Source organism: Lacerta agilis, chromosome 16 (assembly GCF_009819535.1).
Source record: "Lacerta agilis isolate rLacAgi1 chromosome 16, rLacAgi1.pri, whole genome shotgun sequence".
Classification (NCBI taxonomy): domain Eukaryota; kingdom Metazoa; phylum Chordata; class Lepidosauria; order Squamata; family Lacertidae; genus Lacerta; species Lacerta agilis.
Genome location: NC_046327.1, coordinates 4,627,905 through 4,647,958, shown reverse-complemented (window position 1 = coordinate 4,647,958; position 20,054 = coordinate 4,627,905).

Below are 20,054 nucleotides of genomic sequence, written 5' to 3'. Positions count from 1 at the left end.
GGACCAGTGGTCAGGGATGATGGGAGTTGTAGTCCCAAAACATCTGGAGGGCTGAGTTTGCCTATGCCTGGCTTATAGGCTAGTAAGGCCTGTACTGTAGTTGGGAGTCTGTCCATGGCGACTTAAAGAGCCCTTGACTGATTCTGGAAGCACTTATGATGATGAGTCTGAGAAAGGTAGATGTGCTATTTTCTCAGACGTGGAACGGCCAAGAGGGGCAGCCTGCATTTTCCTCATACTGGCATTCAGAAATGGATTCAAGGATGGCATCATCTGAAATAGAAGTGCAATGATGCCCTCCCAGAATGTGCTTCTTCTCACACATAACACCCATTTCCTACACTTCCAGCATACATCTCTGGACTTGGAATACATTTCAGTGGAACACTGCATTTTGCCCATCTCTCATAAAATTCTGAAGAAGTGTGCATGCACACGAAAGCTCATACCAAGAACAAACTTAGTTGGTCTCTAAGGTGCTACTGGAAGTATTTTTTATTTATTTATTTTTTTACTATGGCAGACCAACACAGCTACCTACCTGTAACTACTCATAAAATTCGCCGTATGTAAAACTGGAATCATCCAGAGAGCATCAAGTGTTCTGGTCTGAATTCACTTGAAGCAGCCACATTTAGCCTGGATAGGAGACTGCCTACGAATCCCACCTATGCCCTTCCCTCATAGAAGAAAGGCAGGATCCAAATGCAATAATGCAAATAAACATTTCACACACAAAATACCCCCTGTATTAGTGTCATCCAATATTATGGAAAACTTTGCCAATAGAGATTCAGTAAGGCACCTTCTGTTTCAACTTTCAAATACCTGCTGACAACCAATCTATTCCATTAAGCTTAAGAACACAACTTTCCACATTAGTTAGCTGATTGCTTATTATATTTTTATATAATTTCTATTGTACGGTTATATACATAATTGCTGTAAACGACTGATATTTTTCATAAATAGTGGTATATAAATATTTTTATTAATAATAATAAATGGATGCTGATACACACTTAAGGGCAGATAGAATCTTTATAATTACAATGGAAGTGTTGTTGTTGTTCATTAGATTTATATACAGATTTATAGGCCGACCCTCCCCATGTTTTGAAAGTGTAGGATTAAAAACACATAAATATATGCCTGATCTAGGATGTCAAGCGACTGGTGGGGTCTCAAAATACACAAAGCTCTCTGTAGACAGCATTTCTTCATTAACCTTTATCCAAGGAACTTCTTTGTGCAAGTAATGACATGCAGTTGAGAGCTTTCCCCCTGCCCTGAAGTGAGTGGGAAGGACCACAAGGTGGCATTAGAAAATGCCTGAGGTTCTTGCTTGGGACCCTGGTGTTTGACACCCTGACAAATGACTCATGTGTTGGCGTTGGAAATACTTCACGGGGAGTGGTAGCATTACATAATTTCCATAACCAGCAATTGTCCTGGATTTGGGGTTGGAAGTGAAGAGGTAAACAGATTTGTGTCTATGAAGTCCTGTTGAATCTCCAACATGTCATAGTAGGCCCACTAGACTCAGCTGTTTTAATACACAGATCAATTTTGCATTACCTCCTTCTAGCTGTGAGTGCTCATAGCGGGAGGCCATAAAACATTTATAGGCCCAAGAATGCAAATTGAAGCAAAGAGTGAATCTTCAGTCTGTGGGCAGGCCTTCTGGTGAAGCAGGATTGTCAAATGAGGTTGTGGTGAGCATTTGCTGTGCCTCAAACCCCTATGAAAATTTTATTTTCATTTCCTTTACATAGCTTCGCCAATCTTACGATTGTGGGGGTTTCAACATAAAATGGGTTTTTTATATTTTTTTAAAAATGCATCTATGAAGATTTGCCATGCATTAATATAGCAAGACAGACAGAGCAACAGATTTTATTCAAAGACACCGCTGACATGAAGAACTAACTCATGTTTGGAAGTAGAATAAGGTACAGGCCTGTTAAGAATACACCATTCCAGGCAGCAGAGAGGGGATAGAAGGAGGAGGAGGAGGAGGAGGAGGAGGAGGAGGAGGAGGAGGAGGAGGAGGAGGAGGAGAAGTCCTATTCAGCTGTGCTAGTTTTCTAAGGAAAAGCCATTCTTTATGAAGAGAGGGAACCAAACAATAACTTTTCCATTATGACAGCATAAGCTGTAGCCTATACCATGAGAGAAAAAGGAGGCAAGCAAATCAGCTCATCGAACCCTACCTTCATTGTATCACATGACAAATCTGAACATACAGGTTGTTCTTAGAGTAGTCAAATAGGTCAGAAAAGAAGCGTAAACGAAACCAGGGTTGAGAAATACATTTTCCAGGTTTCGGGATGTCAGAGGAATCCATTGACAATGGACTGTCAAATAGTTCTCCTTCTGTCTGCCCATTCAACTCCCTTCACAGCATGGACTCTTCCTGTCAATCCCTTTTACCTTCTGTGCAACGAAATTGTTTTGTTACTATTATAAAAAATATTATATATAAATAAATGCAGATTGTCCTTTGCAATCTATGTTGTTGACATATTCATTGATACACAGGTGAAACTCGAAAAATTATAATATCGTTGAAAAGTCCATTTATGTAAGCAATTGTTTTCATTAGCTACTGGAGTTTAATATATGAGATAGACTCATGACATGCAAAGAGAGATATGTCAATCCTTTGTTAGTGATAATTGTGATGATTATGGCATGCAGCTGATGAGAACCCCAAAGTTGAAATTGTTAATTTGGGGTTCTCATCAGCTGTACACCATAATCTTCACAATTATAACAAATAGAGGCTTGGCATATCTCACTTTGCATGTCATGAGTCTATCTCATATATTAGTTTCACCTTTTAAGTTGAATTACTGAAAGAATTGAACCTTTCCACGATATTCTAATTTTTCGAGTTTCACCTGTATAATTGCTGCTGTCCAGATATGGGCTTCATTTCTCTCTCTCTCTCTCTCTCTCTAAGCTCGGCATTCCTAGAGGCAGTCTATATGCACTAATAATGCAATCCTAATCATGTCTACTCAGAAGGAAGTCTAACTGAAGCCCTGGTAAGTGAGGTTACAAAGGCAGCCTTAATCCACTTCCCACAGTGAATTTTAAAAACCAGTGGAATGTGCCCCCCATTACTGTGTTGTTCCCCCCCAAATGGAAATAAGTGATCTCTTTTGTTACCTGAAAGTTTTATCTGTGTTCCTCAGTAAAAGTCTGAGCCTCTGTCAAAAGTGGGTAGAGCCATCTGAACTTGACTGCTCATTTATGACCCTCCATCCATTAAATCTTTGTTTTGAGATCTTTGCTTAAAACTATCTGTGCTTACCATGCATTATTGTTCTTTTTTACATGGGACTTTGCCTTACACATGTATAGCACAGACTCAAACTGGTTAGGTACATTAGTAAAACAAGTCCTCTGCACTAATTCAGTCAGCTTCAGGATTTAGATTTTATGTATTCTATTATACGAGGCCTCAGAGACTGAAATAGAAAAAAAAGTCGGATGCACTGAAAACAAAAGAGAACAATAATTCTCTAACCGATCCTAGACCTGTATAATTCAATGTGGATTTTCAGCTCTTAATTAGAAGACAGCCATTAAGGCAACTTGTCTTTATGTGTATTGGATCAAATTGTGGCATACATTATCAGCTGCAGATTTAAACAATTAAGAGATGTGTTTTGATGAAGATGAAAAAGCCTTTTTCTTAACTGATATAAATATTGTAATATGCTTAATATCAAATGTGCCATTGCACGAGTGATGTTTTCTTCAATAATTAGTGAATTTGCACAGGGAAAGGCTGGAAAACCATTTGTTGTATTCAAAATTTCAAATTATGTCTACCTCTTTTCTCTCTCTTGCTCTCTCACTCTAATTTGGGTTTGGTTTCTTGGACCTTTGTGTAAAGTTGAATCTTTCATCTCCTGAGTATCATGATTGTGTCCCAGATTTATTTCACTTTTATTTTTATGATTTATTTATTTTCCATTATTCCATACCTGCCCCCCTCCCCTAATTGGAAGCTGGTGACTGGCAGACTGAAGAGACTTTTTATTTTTAGTGTTCTTTATTTTTAGTATACAAATAATAAATATTATTATTATTATTATTATTATTTAGTATTCTTTATAGCCATTCAATTTTTGTCTCCATGGAGCTCAAGAGCTCCTTTTCCTCATGTTATCCCCACAACAAACCTTGAGGTAGGTTTGATTGAGGGATAGGGAATAGCCCAAAGTCATAAAGTGAACATCATAGCTAAGAGGCAATTTTAACCCTAATCTCCCAGGTCCTAATCCACTTAATATCTCTCCCATTGTGCTAGCAGAAGCTGGTTGTGCAACTGGCTATGAAGCAGGAGGTATTGGGTCCACAACATTCTATTTCGTGACCAGCCACAAAAACCATGCTGGCTTCCTGCAACTTTTCTTGTGCAAGCAATCCCACTGCCGCAACTAGTCATAGATTCATAGAGTTGGAAGAGACCCCAAGGGTCATCTAGTCCAACTCCCTGCAATGCAGGAATCTCAGCTAAAGCATCCACCACTAAACGCAGCACTGAGAGACTTTAACTTAGTGCTATACTGAATTCCTCCCGAGGTGTTTTCCCCCAGGCATGCTACTAGAAAGGGAGAGTGGAGGACTTGGTAACTTGAATGTTGCTTGTGGGACATATAATAAGTCTCTCTTAGTAGAGAAGTTTACAGGTTCTGAAAAAGTTATCCAACAGTTCTGTTAAGTATGCCCAACATGTTCAGACAAGACCTCATGAAGGACATCCAATAATAATAATAATAATAATAATAATAATAATAATAATAATAATAATTTATTATTTATACCCCGCCCATCTGGCTGGGCTTCCCCAGCCACTCTGGCTGGCTTCCAACAGAATATTAAAATGCAATAGTCTATTAAACATTAAAAGCTTCCCTAAACAGGGCTGCCTTCAGCTGTCTTCTAAAAGTCTGGTAGTTGTTTTTCTCTTTCACATCTGGTGGGAGGGAGTTCCACAGGGCGGGTGCCACTACCGAGAAGGCCCTCTGCCTGGTTCCCTGTAACTTGGCTTCTCGTAGTGAGGGAACTGCCAGAAGGCCCTCGGCACTAGATCTCAGTGTCCGGGCAGAACGATGGGAGTGGAGACGCTCCTTCAGGTGCAAACAGAGATAGAGCTTGTATGAAGTAGAACATCTATTAAACATTTTATAAGAGGGCAAACATCCAGAAGATCAGGCCAGGGGTGGCACATTGTTGGTGGAAGAACCACTGTTTCTTTGCCATCAAGTTCCCTGTAAATATTGTGTTGCTATTAAGCCAGGGCTGGCTCCTGCCATTGGCCGAAGGGTGAAGTGACCACCTTCAGGGAATATCATAGAGCAGGGATAAAGAAAGTCAGACCACTGGTCCTCATAGCACAGTATTATCTATGCTGACTGGAAGTGGATCTCCAAGGTGCCAGAAAGGGGACACCCCCCCACCTGGAGATGCTGAGGATTGGACCTGGGACCTTCTGCATGCAAAGCAGGTTCTGTATAACTGAGCTAAGGCCCTTTCCAACTGATGTTACAAAGGAATTTTTAAAGTGCTTGCACCAAAGGGAGGCACATCTGGGCTCCACATCAGACAGACAGCTAAATATATCAGGGTGGGCCACCACTGTGTTAGCTTCTTTCTATGCTGCTTTCTGCTGTGCAGGATTCCACATGCTGGGTTTCTGTTAGGAGTATGTAACTGATTTAGTAAGATAGCCAATGAGAGTGGTGGTATGGGAGAGAGAGAGCCAGCATGGTGTAGTGATTAACAGTGGTGGACTCGTAATCTGGTGAACTGGGTTCACTTCCCTGCTCCTCCATATGCAGCTGCTGAGTGAACTTGGGCTAGTCACACTTCTCTGAAGTCTCTCAGCCCCACTCACCTCACAGAGTGTTTGTTGTGGGGGAGGAAGGGAAAGGAGAATGTTAGCCACTTTGAGACTCCTTAAGGGGAGTGAAAATCGGGAGGTTGTTGTTGTTGTTCAGTCGTTCAGTCGTGTCCGACTCTTCATGACCCCATGGACCAGAGCAAGCCAGGCACGCCTATCTTTCACTGCCTCCCACAGTTTGGCCAAACTCATGCTAGTCGCTTCGAGAACACTGTCCGACGATCTCATCCTCTGTCGTCCCCTTCTCCATGTGCCCTCCATCTTTCCCAACATCAGGGTCTTTTCCAGGGAGTCTTCTCTTCTCATGAGGTGGCCAAACTACTGGAGCCTCAACTTCAGGATCTGCCCTTCCAATGAGCACTCAGGGCTGATTTCTTTAAGGATGGGTAAGTTTGATCTTTTTGCAGTCCATGGGACTCTCAAGAGTCTCCTCCAGCACCATAATTCAAAAGCATCAATTCTTTGGCAATCAGTCTTCTTTATAAAGAAGACTTTATAAAGACCATTAAGAAAGTCGGGATATCGAGTCCAAACTCCTCCTCCTCCTCTTCTTCCTTATTATTTCTATTTCATCTATGTACATTGTCTGCTATTTACTCCCAGATTTATGAACCTTCACATTTCACTTTTAATTAGCCAGATTCTGAACTCGTTCAAGCACGTCACAGGCATTTAATTGTGAAGGAGATAAATAATTGTGAAATGAGCCTGGCTTAAGAAAGGAAGAAACCCAAATGTCCCATTCAAATGCCGCATCTCAAAGAGTGTCCTTCTTGGAACACAGAATGTGCCTTTATTATAATATTCAAAACAATCCGAGGCTGGAAAAAATGGGTTGCTATTTTTAAAAAATACGCACACATATTCAATGTACAAGAGTATTCCCAGAACATGACTCAGCTTTTCCTTTAGAATCTGACTTGCTTTACTTGCTTGTTCTTAATAAGATTACCAAAATAATGTGGAACATTTTCAGCACTTCTGACAGATGTTGAAATGGGAAAGGACCGACAAGGAGAAACCTTCCCATCAAAACATCCTCAGAAGTTAGCAGATGGGGGGGGGTGACTACCTGGATGAAAATGGGCAGGAGAAGACAATGCGGCTTGAGAGGGGAGGACACATAGCCCCATAACTCCCAGTGAGTGACACCTGTTACCCTGCCTCATGGGTCATAAAGCCCTTTGTGCAAGTTTCTTGAATAATTGTTCACGTAAAAAGTGACTTGGGATACTCACCAATTGTTCCAGGCTCTTGCCTTTCCAGCACACACCTGCCAAGTGACCAAATTCTACTGTTGTGAGTTTGGAAGGAGCTGGGTTCATCCATCCTTCATGCAGCAAAGGTGTAGTGAACACCAGTGTGGTGTAGTGGTTAAGAGCGGTAGACTCGTAATCTGGGGGACCGAGTTCGTGTCTCCACTCCTCCACATGCAGCTGCTGGGTGACCTTGGGCTAGTCACACTTCTCTGAAGTCTCTCAGCCCCACTCACCACACATAATGTTTGTTGTGGGGGAGGAAGGGAAAGGAGAATGTTAGCCGCTTTGAGACTCCTTCGGGTAGTGAAAAGCGGGATATCAAATCCAAACTCTTCTTCTTCTTCTAATACAGTGGTACCTTGGTTCTCAAACACCTTGGAACTCAAACACTGCATACCCGGAAGTAAGTGTTCCAGTTTGCGAACTCTTTCCGGAAGCCGAACGTGCTCTGTTTTGAGTGCCACACTTCTGCTTTTTGTTGTTGTTTTTTAAATAAATAAATATTTTTATTCCTTTTATAAGGAACAAAACATATATAACAAATACAAAAACAAACACAACACAGACAACTCTTATGCAGTCCTCACATTTTTTCTCTAACATCTTGGGGCGACTTCCCCCGACCTCTCCTTTCTGGGTTTCATTTCCATTTTTCTTGGACAGTTTCATAGATTAACCTATCCACACTTCTGTTTTGAGTGTTATGCCGAGGTCTGTCTGTTTTTGCTATTTATTTTGCGTTTTTGTTTCTGAGGCTCTCTTTTTGTGTGTGTGTGATTGTGTGGGAACCCAATTCAGCTACTGATTGATTGATTGATTCATTCATTCATTCATTGATTGTGTGACCGCAGTACATTGTTTATTGCTTTCGTTTTATGGATCAATGGTCTCATTAGATAGTAAAATTCATGTTATATTGCTGTTGTAGGAGTTGTTTTTAAAAGTCTGGAACGGATTAATCCATTTTGCATTACTTTCTATGGGAAAGCGCGCCTTGGTTTTGGAACGCTTTGGTTTTGGAACGGACCTCCGGAACGGATTAAGTTTGAGAACCAAGGTCCCACTGTAGAGGATTAGATTGTTGAAATAGCCAGGCCAGCTTCTAGCTAATGGGCCTTAAGTACAGGGTTGTTAGTATAAGAAAGAAAGTTGTTTTGTGCTAGAAGGCAAATGGGTGGGTCCTCTCCCTCACCTGGCTGGTAGTGAGAAGGACTAGAGTCAAAGCTGAGTTGTGTGAGAGAGCTGAACTAGAAGCAGGTTGCAGCCAGAATCCTGAATGGTAGAGCCATGCTTGATTTCTGTTTGAACCCAAGGCTGTGCTATTGGACTAGATGATCCTTGGGGTCCCTTCCAACTCTACAATTCTATGAGAAGCAAGACCTTCTAGGGTGTTAATGCTGTGAGCCCCTCCATCGCAGGTTCAGGTTGTATATATGTGTAAATAAACCATATATCATAAAGACACCATGGTCTCTGCTGTCCCTCATTCCAAGGAAACCAAACCCTGGGTAAGCGTCTGGAATCTCACACTGCTCAGAGATTTATTGGTATTGCTGCTCATCACCCCAGTCTAGCAATCTTGCCCTCATTGCTAACTGCATGTACCCAGGGCTACAGTTTGGAGTAGGCACAAAATAGGGAAACGTCCTCCTGCCAGCCAATCACAGGAGAGAACAAAAGCATGCTACTCAGCCCCATATAGTCACCGGCTAATCTTACATTGCAAACTGGGAAGGTGGGCTGGGTGCTGTGTCTCTGAAGAAAGAAGGGGAGGAGGCTGGCAAACTGCCTTAAATCTCCTCTATCTGCTTCTCAAAACCCATAGCATCTGTACAAGGGTGAGCCTGGAAGTGGCTCCTTGCCCCTCCCTCAAACATGCTCCCACCCGACCTCTTTGGAAACCCAGATTAGGGAGCAGCTGTCTGACAATTCTATATGGCCCTACTAGTGCTGAAACACGTGATACAGTAAACCTTCAAGTTGGATATTATCTTGACAAATATGAGGAAACAATGAAATGTAATCCTGGCATCCATCCCAAAGCTTTTTCTGTTCTACCTGCTGAAGCCAAATCTCCCTATCTTTACAGATTTTATTTATTAAATCCTAATTATTCATATCGTACCGGCAAAATGTCTGAATTGTTATGATGCCACCAAAAATGGAATAGAAGACAATGAGAGCCAGGACACTCATATCGGATGTGCTAAAAATATTTAATTATAATACCGTAAGCTCCATTTGATTGGCACACAGCCCAGTGGAAAGAGCAACCTGCCAATTAAGCAATGATCCCCAATTATCACGGGCTCATAGGAGAATATTGTTCCGGAAGATATTCTCTTTCATTTCATGAATTACTTTTAAATAACTATTGTGAAAAGCATTACAACTTTAAAAAAAAAAATTATAAGAAGGCAAAGATTAACCGACTGCTACAATAATGGAGCATAAAGGCTGCTTGAAACTAACAAAAGGCCAACCAGCAGAAACATATTCTATTAAAGAGCAAGAAGGGTCTGAGAGAGTCTAGCGAGAGTGATCTGGACTTAAAATGATCAGAGTTCAGGAGGCAATTTACAATCCCATGAGATCTGCATGAAAATCTAGGGTACCATCCAACCGGGGCTCAAAGTGTGGGTGTGTATATGGCGATGGAAAATAGGAGGTTTGGTTTCTTTTCAGATTTGGTCGGAATCAATTATGCCTTCTGGAAAGTACAGGGGTGAGGTTCTAGTTTATCCTCATCTTGTCACCAAGAATGTGATGCTGTGGCGGAATAATGCCTGCTGATGATTCAGGTTCATCATGGGTTAACCTATCACAACCATGTTAGGTAGGTGTTCCCTGGGAGGCAGAGCTAGTTGGCGTTCTAAAAGGAGGGGGAACAACCATTGAAAGGCAGTTGAGGGTATGGCAGTTGGGGGTGGAGGGTTAGAGAGAGAGAAAAGGGGAGGTTAGGCTTTGGGGAATGGGAGGAAAGGTCATTACCATTGCTAAAGGGATGCAGGAAATATTATAACAAAGCTGAATTACATGAGAAGAAGAGTTGTACCAGTAATAACCCGAGACATCCATGTTTTCAAGTTACCTAATAAAGTTAAATGTGCTTAAACGTTCGCTGATTGTGGCAGTGGATCAGTACCTTAAGAGGTGTGACTAAGAGGAGAGAACAAAGCTTTCCTGTGGAAGAGGAAACTGTTTGCTGATTCTCCTGTCATACAGAGGGCTGGACAGTGAAGCCAAGCGTGCCACTTGTTTGCCTAAAGGGAAGGCAAACTGCAGTAGTTGGGAACCCTGGGAGGGAGATCCCATAGGTGGCAAAAGGTTTTCAAACGTAGAGCCCTGAGGTACCCCAGAGACAACTCCCATATGAACACTGAAGGATTCATCCTAGTTGTCAGTGAAACCTAGGGAGAGTCACTGTTGGGGAAGTATTGAAAAGGGGAGGGAATAGGATCCCTCACAGATACCACCTCTGCCATTCTGAATAGACCCATGGCACTTGGGTGAAGCCCATGTCTCCAAACCAACCAGCCTCATGAGTGAGTGAGCTGGTTCTCTTTAAGAGATGGCGAGAGAGGCGTGTCTGTCAAGACATCTTCACATCTTTCATCCAGTCTGATGCTGTTGTCAAACCTGCTAGCCACACCTTCAGTATTCTACTCCTGTGGCCTGACCTGCATTGTTGCTAGCCTTGAATAAGGTTTAATTCCTACTTACGCATAAGAGCCATAGCTGTGGTGTTTGTGGGGTGGGAGCTAGAACACATCTTCTCTTTTCAAAAGTTCTTCAAGTGCACTGAGAAAATGGAATCTTTTCTGCAGTCTCCCAACCTCTACACATTCATTAGAAAGCTGGGGTGTTGCCTGTGCCAGTGTGATGTAGTGGTTAAGAGCGGTAGACTAATAATCTGGGGAACCGGGTTCGTGCCTCCACTCCTCCACATGCAGCTGCTGGGTGACCTTGGGCTAGTCACACTTCTCTGAAGTCTCTCAGCCCCACTCACCTCACAGAGTGTTTGTTGTGGGGGAGGAAGGGAAAGGAGAATGTGAGCCGCTTTGAGACTCCTTCGGGTAGTGATAAAGCGGGATATCAAATCCAAACTCTTCTACAACCTGCTAATGTTTTTGCTCGCTTTCAAACATCCAAATTCATTTTTAGGGGGTGGACACTTTGGGTGGATCCCCAAACAAGGAGAAGATAGGTGTCTTACCTGTTTCCCTTCTCTTTTGATTTTTCATTTTTAACTGCCAGCGGCTTTGGTGGTGGAGCCTTCAAAGGAGCTCTGAATGTCAGAGTGCCCAAACCTTGTAAGTCACATTTAAGAGTTTAACTCCAACTTTAACTTTCTCCCTTTGCATCCACATGCCTCAAAAGGGCCTAACCTGGCAGGATCGGGCTCCTATATGCCTATAACATACCATAGCATTTTGAATTTTCTTGCTCCTACCAGCTAATGTGGCATAACTCTTTTGTAATACCCAAAGGTAAGTTCAATAGAGGGAGGATGAAGCATGCACTCTAAAACTTTCATTGTTCAGAATGAAAGCTGGTTTACGTACAAACAGAACTAATGAATTTTATTTAATACTGGCTATCTCTGAGTGGCTCTATAACAAGGATAATACAAGGAAGCATTGAAGAAACCTATTATAGAAAAAATAATATATTAAAGTGTCACAGTCACACATCACTAAGGAGCATTCTAAGAAGGGCTGTGTTTTTCCCCTACAATAAGCAACTGCTTATTTCATGGTTAAAAGTGGCACATTACACAGCACATTTGACCAAAAGAGGGGAGGCGGTTGGAAATTAAGCAAACCATTTACTGCTGTTTCAAAAGAAGTTGAGTGGCATTTTAAGCTATCTGCAATAAGTATCAAAAATATAGATTTATTATACTACCTGTAGGTAAGGCAATCATCACTTCTGAGACCACAACACTACCGTATTGGATCCAACATCCATTAAGAAAAAGCCTATGGCTAATTCAAATCCATCTGTGAAAAACAATCGTCACCACCTAAATGCAAACACACAACATATTGCTTAGTGGTCTGTTGATGTGTCAGAATGTGGAGGGGAGTCATAACTGGAAGAAACCATGACTGGCAGAACTTCGCTGTTAAATCTACACTAGAAGAAGAAGAAGAAGAAGAAGAAGAAGAAGAAGAAGAAGAAGAAGAGGAGGAGGAGGAGGAGGAGGAGGAGGAGGAGGAGGAGGAGGAGGAGGAGTAGTAGTTTGGATTTGATACCCCACTTTATCACTACCCGAAGGAGTCTCAAAGTGGCTCACATTCTCCTTCCCCATCCTCCCCCACAACAAACACTCTGTGAGGTGAGTGGGCTGAGAGACTTCAGAAAAGTGTGACTAGCCCAAGGTCACCCAGCAGCTGCATGTGGAGGAGCAGGGACGCGAACCCGGTTCCCCAGATGACAAGTCTACCGCTCTTAACCACTACACCACACTGGCTTGAGACAAGTGGTGGTGAGTTCTTTCTATGGTTTGTCCAGAGTTCTGAACAAGTCAACTTCAAACTGTGGTTCACAATCCTGTCGTCTTCAAATGACCCATAGATAACACTAACTGCAGTTTTCATTTTGGATACGGCAAACCACGGGTAGTTTAACATGGGAGCAAATGCAAACTCCTCAGAGTGTTACCAGAGGAGGAAAGAGGATAGAGCAGGCTAGTTGATTTAACGATAAATCATGGCTCTAGCATTATATCTGAGCCAGTTTACTTTTCCTGAGATTTTCCTTTCCTCAACTTGTGGCACCTGCTTTGTGGAACACACCGTGATATGAAGTTTCGCTCCAGCATTGTGCACATTTCATTGGATGCTAAAAACTTGTCTATTTTTGCAGACTTTCCTAGAAGAATACATTGCCTCGTGGACTTTTAGAATCATTGTTTTACCTGTTTCTTACTTCTTGCATTTTTAGTGATACATAATAGGGTATTTTGTAATGTTCAGCAAGTTACAAAGATTCCAGATAAAATAAATTCCATCTTTCCAACCAAGCACCTTCCTACATTATATCACTTAATTTAATCACCTTGTTTCTTCACCTGCCTCTTAAATATTACACATTCTTTCCCCTCCCACACAGTTTCTTAAGAACACTCATTTTTTTATTCACCCTTCCCTGCCCCAGTTCTGCTTCTCTGTGTCATTTTCCTAAAGCATACATTCTACCTAATCCTTTTTCAGATTCCTCATTCTTCACCTCTTACCTCCTTTTATTTCCCTTCCTCCCTTTTATGCTCTGGAGTCCCTGTTCCTTAGCTTCTATGCCATCTGAACTTCAGATGTTGAGTTTTAACCCCCACCAAATTGACAATAGTGTCTTCCTCCGTATTGCAGGTTGTTTCATTCCCAAACACGCTATTCTACCACATCAGCTCAGCCCACATGTGACAGACGCCAACTGCCACAATAAAACAAATTTGTTTTTCAAACATAAGAAGAAGAAGAAGAGTTTGGATTTGATATCCCGCTTTTCACTACCCTAAGGAGTCTCAAAGCGGCTAACATTCTCCTTTCCCTTCCTCCCTCACAACAAACACTCTGTGAGGTGAGTGGGGCTGAGAGACTTCAGAGAAGTGTGACTAGCCCAAGGTCACCCAGCAGCTGCATGTGGAGGAGTGCAGACACGAACCCGGTTCCCCAGATTACGAGTCTACTGCTCTTAACCACTACACCAAACTGGCTCTCATAATTAAAATCATCCCCATGCAGTAAAAAAGAGAAAAGAATAAACCAAAACAAATAATCAAATTAAACATTTATTTTAAGAGCAACAGAGTTCAAACACCATTGTGGCATCAGAGGCAAGCTTATGAATTCAGCGGTCAGGACTAAAAAATAATGCCTTCACTTGGCAACAGATTATGGGATCAATGAAGCTGCAAAGGCAGACTTCTCTGGGAAATGTGGAGTGTGTGCTTTCAAATCACTGGAAAAGAGAATGCTGAGAGGAGATATGATCTCTCAAGGGCTGTCACATGGAAGGCGGAACAAGCTCGTTTTCTCCTGCTCTGGAGGGAAGGACTCGAACCAATGGCTTCAAGATAAAAGAAAGGAGATTCCAACTAAACATCAGGGAAAACTTTCTGTCAGCAAGAGCTGTTCCATTGTGGAATGGTCTCCCTCTGGAGGTTGTGGACTCTCCTTCCTGGAAGGCTTTTAAGCAGAGGTGGAATGGTCATCTGTCATGGGTGCTTTAGCTGAAATTCCTACAATGCTGAGATGACCCTTGGGGTCCCTTCCAGCTATACAATTCTATGATTCTATAGGCATGCAAGGTGATAGTGTGTACACGAGATGTCCCTAACCCAGTGTCCTCTAAATGTTTTGGATTCCATCTCCCATCATCCCCAGCTAGCATTTGTCAGGGACAATGGGAGTTGTAGTCCAACAACATCTAGAGTGCACTAACTTGGGGGAGGTTGTGAGTCAGCTTGCCTGGTGCAGTCTTAAAGCTGCTGCTCTCTCTGGTCCAAGGCAGAAGCCTTTCCAGTTCGAACCATCTAAGAACTGTCAATGGAGTTTACACCTGGAATCAGTCACTGTAAAAGAGAGAGCTGCAGCCCACTCTCCTTCAAGCAGAGCTAGTGACAGGATGTGCATTAAAAAATAATGTAGGGCAAGCAGCATTTGTGTAAAGTGTATGATGAAATAATGAAAAGACATCATGCAGGGAGAACAAAATGCCAGTGCTTTAAATAAAGAAATACGTACATTCAAGGGGATGTGAAATGAGTACTGCAGAAGTAAGGGGGGAAGGTGCTTAAGATGCAACTACTGCATATGGGAACACTGCTCTCTAGAGTTGGAGGCTGTCATGTTTGCTGGCAATGCTCTTGACTGTTGCTGGCGATCATTTACTGGTATCTGAGCATAGCCAGTTATGTTTCGCCTCTTCTTTGGTCTCCACTCATTACTGTAGTTGGGGGTCAATGGACAAGTGGCAAAGGCTGGACTTGTTTTTCAGATATAACACATGGCCATCACCATTTGCTGAATTATATAGAATGAACTTCTAAGGAACCTCGCTACACTCAAGCAGATTGTTCTTTGCAAATCCACTGATACGTGAAATTTTAAAATGTAACTCTAAATCATGGTTCGAGAGATGGCAATCTGGTTATCTGTTCACCAACGGATGCAAAAGAAGAGAGATACACTCTAAATCATCTTGGGTTCCTGGTCTTATCAAATCTGGTCTTTGGAACGGCTCAGGTGCATGCTATGGGCAACCATATCAACCACCCCACCACCCCAGTTTGTCTTGGGACTGCCAATTTTCCCTCTCTCTCCAGATACCTCTGTTTCACACCACAGTTATTATGTGATCATTGGTGCTCCTGGAGTGGCAGATGAATGATATTGAGGGTTGAGAGGGGTATGTGTGCAGCCATGATGCACTGACCTCACTTGGGTGCAACGTGGATTTAATATACATCCCTCCTGCACTATGTACACCAGGGATGGATAGCCTGTATACCTGCATATGTTGCTGGACTCCCAACTTCCATCAGCTTCAGCCAGCAGGTCAGAGATGATGAGAGTGAGCCACAGTCCAATTACAGGTAGGTAGCCGTGTTGGTCTGCCATAGTCAATACAAAATAAAATAAAAAATTCCTTCCAGTAGCACCTTAGAGACCAACTAAGTTTGTTCTTGGTATGAGCTTTCGTGTGCATGCACACTTCTTCAGATACACAGTCCAATGACTTCTGAAGGGATATAAGCTTACATAAGGGATATAAGTTTAGGGAATCTTTTAATATTTGATGAATTATTGTATTTTAATATTTTGCTGGAAGCCACCCAGAGTGGCTGGAGTATAAATAAATAAAATAATAATAATAATAATAATAATAATAATAATAATAATAATCCCCAGAAGCTTATATTTATTGTGGAATTTGGGTGGTTTAAGCTGCCATGCTATCAAAAGTTCCAAAACTGAAATTGAGCCGCTTCCACATAATGTGTCTGTGATCATTGTGGTTAAGAATGTACTGTAAGGGCTGCCCAGAAGAATGAGACTAAAAGTGGCAAGTTAGTTGCCTTTGGGAAGATTACAAGCAATATAAATGAGGTCCCATTTAACAGCCATGGGTAACAGCCACTAATAAAGCTCCATGCATTCGTCTCTCTCATCTTTGATTATTGATGTAATCCTCCAGAATGTTTTTTGTATAGTTGAGCATTTACCTCTATCTTCAGTACATTGTATTTTATTTTATTGCCATGGCTAGTGGCTGTCAGGCTTCGAGGAATCAGATCTCTCCCCCTGTGGCAGCCCAGAATCAGAGAAACGAGAAAAGTTCTCATCAAGCAATTCATTCAATAATTCACAGAGAACGACGAAGGAATGCAGTCTTCCCTAATAATGGTGTTGCTCCAAGTAAAGTCCCACCTGCCTACGTCTCCCCTATTTGACGTCACTCCTGCATAGGTTAATCTGAGCTTTCTGCCTCTGAGCTCTCTGTTCTAATACCCTCAATGCCCACCTGGTTCTGGGAGAGGGGGTGATCAGGAATGCTTTCCAAGGACACCAAGTCTGTCAGCTGCCCCTCCCCTGGTGCTTCTTCTTCTTCCTGCTGCTCCTCTTCCAATATTTCTCAGCTTCTCCCCTCTGAAGCTTCTGAACTATCCCCTTCTGCAAACCACTGTTCTAAATCTATGCTGTCCTCCTGTTCTCGGGAAGGTTCAGGAGAAGGGAAGGCCGTTCCCACTATTCCTCCTCAGTCCAGCCCCTGACAGTGGCAGATGCAAATAAAGATTCTTCTCTCTCACTCTCTCTATCTCTATCTCAGCAGCCATCTAGCTTCCTAGTCACCGGCACATCTTGTGTTTGACAATTCCATAAATTAGCAATTCTGCAATATCAAAAGAAGTATTTCCTTTTTGCCTGTCCAGTGTGATGGAGCCAGTGTGGTGTGGTGGTTAAGAGTGGTAGACCTGTAATCTGGGGGATCGTGTTCACATCCCCGCTCCTCCACATGCAGCTGCTGGGTGACCTTGGGCTAGTCACACTTCTTTGAAATCTCTCAGCCCCACTCACCTCACAGAGTGAGGGGAGGAAGGGAAAGGAGAATGTTAGCTGCTTTTAGACTCCTTCGGGTAGTGAAAAGTGGGATATCAAATCCAAAACTCTTCTCCTCTTCTTCTCTGTCCTAAATCCACTGGCAGTCAATTCCATTGGGTGACTCAAAGTCCTAGCATGATGAGAGGCATTTTATTAAACTGGCTCTGCACTCACACCAATCCACCTTCATGTGTTTTCCCAATGTCAACTCAAAACTGAGATGTACTGTGCATGCCACCATTCAATTTTACTTCTCCTTAATTGGTATTATGTTGTAAACCACCCTGTGATACTTGGGTGAAGGTTGGTATAGAAATTTAAATAATAATAGTAATAAGACATTGTTTTTCAAGCATTTTGCAATACATTTGAGTGTAAGAGTACTTGGGATTGTTGTTGTTGTTGTTATATTTTGTAATGCTTTTATATACTATACCCTCTTTTGTGACATCTTGATCTTTGGACAGGTGGCATCAAAATGTTTTAAATAAGTAAACAGGACTTGACATTGTTAAAAAATGTTTTAAATAAATAAAGAGGTCTGGAACTGGCATTCATTTCTCACTCATGATCATGGCATGTAGTGTGAAAAGACTCTGCTGAACTGTTGTGGGCACAAAGAGGAAGCTAAAAGAGGAGTTGGCTGATTTTAGAAACTGCCAAGATCCAGTACTGTCACTGAGCACATGTTAGCAGTCAATACATAACATCTAACCCTGTATTTTCAGCATTCTAAACAGCAGCGTTAACACAGCCCCATCAGGATCAAACCAAAGGCACATCCCATTCAACATTCTGCACCTTCAATGGCCAACCAGAAGCCCATGGGAATCCCATAAGCAGAACCTGAGCACCACAATACTCTCCTACTCATGATCCCAAATAACTGGTATTCAGGGGTACACTTTATCTGTTTTTTGAGATAATATATACCTGCATAACTCATAACCATTGATGTGCCTATCTTCCATAAATTTGTATAATTCTCTTTTAAAGCCTGCCAAGTGTATGGTCATCGCTACATCTTGTGCTAGTTAATTCCATAGTTTAACAGTGCTGTGTGAAGTTGAGCTTCAAGTTGTCTGTCCTGAGTCCCTCGATCTTCACCTTCATTGGGTGACCCAGAGTTCTAACATTATGAGAGCCGTGCAGGGACTTTTCTCTATTCATTTTCTCCACGCCATACATAATCTAAACTAAACCACTCATATTTCAGACCATCTTCTTCTTCTTTTTTTAAATAAATCATTTTTATGAAAGTTTCCAAATTAACAATTCAATCAAATCATATTAAATATACCAAATTATACATATGCAAATCATATAATCCAAATATTCTGCCAAATTATAATTTATTTTTTGGGGACTCCCCATGCTTCAAGTTTTGGAAGGCTCATCATCATCTCAATTCCACTGCATGTCGTATTCTCATATTTCAGACCGTCTTCTTTCCAGCTATCACAGATATTGTCACAGAAGAGTCTCAAAGGCTTCAGTTTGAAGTTCGCAAATGTTTGCTGCTGCAGAGGTAACAGTGACCCAACACACTACGGCAGGAAGTCCCACTGGTAAAATAGCAGTGACTGGCTCATGCAGTTTTTAATCTACTGCAATCTATACATGCCTTCTTTGAAGTAAACCACATTGAGGGACTCAACGACTACATGTGTAGAGCTTGCAATTTGTTAGATACGATTTGCACCGCATGTTAATATCTCTCTTTTTCATATGGAAAGAGATAACTCTGCAGCATATTTAGTAATACCTGGCATTGTGTGCTACAGATACATGATGAGATTAACTCTTCTACTAAGTATGCTATACATCAGAGAACTGGTGGACCCAGTTTCACTGCTATAGTTAACTTTTCTGAATTGGCCAGAACAGAACAAAATCAATTCATAGGAAATACCTAGTCAATGTGCTTGATTTATACAATTAGTAACTAATGTTCAAATTAGACTACATAGATTTAGAGACCTGGCCTATGGAACCCCTGTGTGGTGAAAGTCCTAACCCCTGTGTGGTGAAAGTCCTAAAAGCAATAATACAGGATTCTCAAAAAAAAATTAAGCATTTTTAATTTGCTTTTATCCAATCACACATGCTTGCAAAAGTCTAGAGATGCAAGGAACCATGGGGAATTTTTCCAACATCCCTGGAGGATGCATGTGATCTCAGCAGCACAAAAAGACCTGAACTTTATGATTGCTCAGCTCTGTCACTCTTTTTCTCTGTTTTGGTAGCAGAAGAAGAAGGGCCCCACTGCTCTCACCTGCTATAGGATGACTACTCCAAAGAAGCATTTATTTAGGAAATAATAATGTAAGAGCCTAACATTTGTGTCCAAGTGTAAAACATCTTGGCAAAAAGATATTTACTAGATAGATTAGATTGTGGCATTTCAACAATATCTGCATACATGAAAATGTCACTGTATATGTAAAAGCTCTAAAACAAGAGTGTGGTGACAAAGGGGGATTTGAAATAAGCCATGTGTAAAATGTGAGGAAAGAGATCAACTTGGCATTTGAGATTAAGCCCACAGAGCAAAAAGGGAGGGGGGTGGAAATCAAGACAATTAAAAAAATGAAAAAAAAATGAAAGCAAATGTCTCAGAAAGACAAATGTATGCATTTTCTGGGTTGTTGACTACCTACTACTTTGACCTTCTTTGTTGGCAGCAAATTATCTGATTCATGTCACAAAAAATCTGAAAAGCGCAAGACATTTATTTGGCTGCTTGCAGGTAAAAACTAACACAGAAAC